Source organism: Saccopteryx leptura, chromosome 2 (genome assembly GCF_036850995.1).
Source record: "Saccopteryx leptura isolate mSacLep1 chromosome 2, mSacLep1_pri_phased_curated, whole genome shotgun sequence".
NCBI lineage: Eukaryota > Metazoa > Chordata > Mammalia > Chiroptera > Emballonuridae > Saccopteryx > Saccopteryx leptura.
In genome coordinates, this window is record NC_089504.1 from 229,375,529 (window position 1) to 229,379,541 (window position 4,013).

The following is a 4,013-nucleotide window of genomic DNA, read 5'->3' on the forward strand; positions in this document are numbered from 1 at the left end:
GGCAGAGCGTCGCCCCATAGTGGGCGTGCCGGGTGTATCCCGGACGGGCGCATGCGGGAGTCTGACTGTCTCTCCGTTTCCAGCTTCAGAAAAATGGAAAAAAAAAAAAAAAGAGACACAGCAATTGTTCACTAGTTAATTCAGAAACTGAACAAGTAGAATGAGGAAACCAGAAATAGTTGTCATTACATTAAAAGCCAAGGTTTTATTTTAAAATTATATATTCAAAATTTATTATTATTAAGGAAAATTAATCTAGTAGAGAAAAGGTGGAAATATCAGAGAGAGGAGCTAACTGGTGGAGAGAATAGAGACTGATGGGTCAATGTCTTAAGGACAATATGGAAGACTGGGAGAAAATGTTACTATCAGCAAAATGTCTTTGGTAATTCCAATTTGGGGTTAGGGGGAGATCTTCATTTTTCAAAATACAGTCCAGTTCTGCTTACCAAGTGTCCATACTACCTTTTACACAGCAATAGCACTTTTGGGGGAAATTTTACCTTAAGGAACCACTTTTTTGTACATCTACTCTTTATGGTTTGGGTACAGCTAAAACCAACCTCCCCTACTCTGCTGTTAACAAGAACAGAGAACTCCTGGTGAGCACATTTTATTTATCTGAAAAAAAAAAAAACGGACTCAGAAGGCACGTGACCCACATAACAGGAAAGTTTTCTGCCAGGATGACTAAGCTGGCAGGAGCCACTAACATTCCAGCTCAGCACCACAGGGGAAATATGTACATGACCAATTCAGGGACTAGATCGGGTGACCTAGAACCAAAGCTCCTATTAAGACAGTCAGTGAAATATAAAACTTAAATTAAAAAGTCAGTTAGCAAAAGTACAATACAAATCACACAAAACATCAGCAACTGTTTCTGTCGGTTTATGTCATTAAATAAATGAAAGCTCTATTCCTTGGTTTTCCCATTACTTAACATCTACCTATTTGGATCACTATAAAAACATTTATAATGATTTTTTTCAAGTTCTTCAAACTTTAAAAATAATCAATATTACTATAATACAACTCTAATTTGGATGTTAAGTTGTAGCTATGAGGAGATGCAGGAAGTGGCAGAATGACTGCTCTTATTATAGGTCTCTGTTGAGATGTCTACACTTCAGTGGGATCTTGACAGCCCTGGGCCTACAGCAATGTGAGTGCAAGAAAAGGAGCTCTAGTGCATGTGGGGGGAAAGCCAGGAGAGAGTCAGCAGGTCTGGTTTTAGGACCAGATTTTACACATTGAGCTAAATAATCTTAGACAGGTCAAATCAAATGTATAGGTCTCAGTTTTCTCATCTTTCAAGTGGGAGTTTTGAATAGTCCTTAAAATGGTGCTTCCAAGGTAAAATGGGTTCCAGGTTCAGATACTTAAGAGAACAGTGCTCACAGGATTAGGGAGGGGGACAGCATGATGTAAGGAGTAACTAATAAATACATAAGACACATATATGTATCCTGATTTATTGATGTCGCCCCATTAAAAATAAAATTATTAAAAATAAATTTAAAAAAATAGAAAAAAATACATAGGACACAGAGTTAGAAATAGCTTCTTTTTTTTTTTTTTTTTTTGGAGGGCTGGCAGTGATTGAAAAAAATAGAGCAATAGCTACAAGAACAGCAGGGCTGAGAAGGCTTTCTCAAGATGAAGGCAATGTCCTTCCCTAACTCAAGTATCCCCCTATGGTTCTTTAGGGCTTTCGTTATCCTAGCACAGTTTTCTATACCATTTGGGACCAGCCTATTAAGCCAACCTCATCACCACTGCCTCCAGCATTGGTCTTGAATTTCATAAAATCCTATCCTACTGCCACTGTAACTCTTCAGTCCCGTAACTGACTTCAAATATTTTTTATGCCATTTTTCCTATCTGGAATGCCTTTTCATCTTGACTTCTAGAATTTGGATAAATTCTAGCATTTCTTCAGGCTCTTTTGTAATTTATGCCTTATAGCCTTATAGTACATAGTTCCTACAGTCTATATAGTAAGCATTGAATGTTAGGTGTGATCACCATATTAAGATTTCAAATGACTCAGCTGATTTACAACAGCTAATCTACACACACACACACATTTTTAAAAATATAATAACTAGATAATGCATGTTTCATTTCTGCATATTTTTATCCTTAGTCATCCAGAACATACTGTAATTTCTTAGAAATCAATGATGGCATAATATACCTTTTTTAGAATTTAATTTTCTAGCTTAATCTATAATATAGGCAACCAATGAATACTGATGTTAAGAATGAATTTATTCAGAGTATTGTTAGTTGAGTTCTACATCCCCAAATGATAACTGTTCTTATTTATGATTTGTTTCTACTTGCTACTTTTTTTTTTACACTGTACAACCCCCTTCAGTGCTCACAGCCCACAGGTAAGGCAGCTAGGCAGTGGTTCAAGGCTGTAGTTTACTCTGGCATGGGTATACTATGAGAGGCCCACAGACAAGGGCCCACCATAAATCCATTACCATGCTTGCTACTTCTTTCCAGAGTAATTCAGAAGCTGTTTGTTTTATTGAATCTATGACACCATATATTTCAAGAAGCACTATCATTTGTACAATTCTATACTTCCAATTATACCATCACATGCTATCACTGCCTGAGAGGATGTATGTATCCCAATTCCAAAGAAGTTAAAAAGTGAAAAAAATAAAATGTGCCTCAAGAATTGATACAATATAACAGTTAACCTAGGGAACATTGTTATAAAACACTGTGAATTTATTACTTGTCAACTATTGAGAAAGGCTTTTTCATTTATTTTCATAAATAAAAATGTGTATTTTTGGAGGCAATTATTTCAAAGGACTTTAACCTTACATCAGTTTCTTAAACTCTTACTAAAATAATCTGACAAGAAATACTAATTATATATTTAAATCAAATTAATATGCTGAAACATGCTTACTAAACAACTCAGTAAACTAGAACTTTTCTATTACTTCTCAAAATCAGAATTCTGATGTAGGATATAAAAAAATTTTCAAGTTTTTCTGTTGAAAACTTTCCAAATTTTTGTACTGCTTGTCTATAACTAAATTTTATATTACTTTCTGCCATACAAAAAAAATTTAAAGTTTAAAATACTAGTTATATATCTCCCACAACAGAAATGCTAGACATGTACTACATCCATAAAGGAGCATACATAAACAAAACTAATGGAGAAATATCTTGATATTGGGAATCATTGCTCAGGACATCAAGAGCAACACCATCCCATGTAGGTGACAAACCCAATGCGGGCAACAACTCAAATTCTGTAAGGCAGATAAGACTGATGACTACAGCCTTATTTCCCAATAAGGATGACATTTTGACAAGAGATACATACATAGTGGAAAATTTAACCCAATTAAAATTGACTAAACTTACTGAACTCTTTCCAGAATTAGCCTGACATTAAAAGCACCCACATGGCCTGGTGATTATTGACCATCCAGAGAAGCAATTATGCAGGGCCTCAAAAGAATGGTTTTGTCTGACTGAATGACCTAGTCCTTTGGGGGTTAACAACTCTTTCAATTACTAGATAAGGCCTTTATCCCATCTGTTGGAAGTTTTTCAACAAATTATATAAAAGAAATTCTCAAAGGCTTCGTACTGACCAGGCAATTATTATAGAGCCTCTAACTGCAAGACAAAATTTATCCCTGAACTATGCTTTTATATTTTCTTTTCAATTAATAGTGTATTTTCCTGAATAATTTAACTTGTTCAGCTAGATTGGGTTCTTTCTGAAGCAGAGAACTGTAAAATATCAGAAACTATTTGCTGTAATGATTCTTTGTCTCGAGTGGGACTTCTGACATTTCCAGAACAGTTTCAATAAATGCCATTTGTTGATGACCTGACTTTGTTTAATAGATGCAATTTTGTCTTTATTAGTGCAGGGAAAAATCAACCTAATCAAAATTTTAATCTGTCTGATCAGCTAGAGTTCTACAAGTCTAAATAAACAGAGCTCTGAGAATACTGGTGTT

General features: G+C 35.0%; 1 non-coding gene across 1 annotated transcript; it reads right to left on the reverse strand.

The window, feature by feature from the left end:
* Window positions 1–2,363: 2,363 nt before the first annotated feature.
* Window positions 2,364–2,500, reverse strand: LOC136396097 (small nucleolar RNA SNORA42/SNORA80 family). The gene has a single exon (XR_010749518.1). It is a non-coding gene; the product is annotated as a small nucleolar RNA SNORA42/SNORA80 family (small nucleolar RNA).
* Window positions 2,501–4,013: the final 1,513 nt, after the last annotated feature.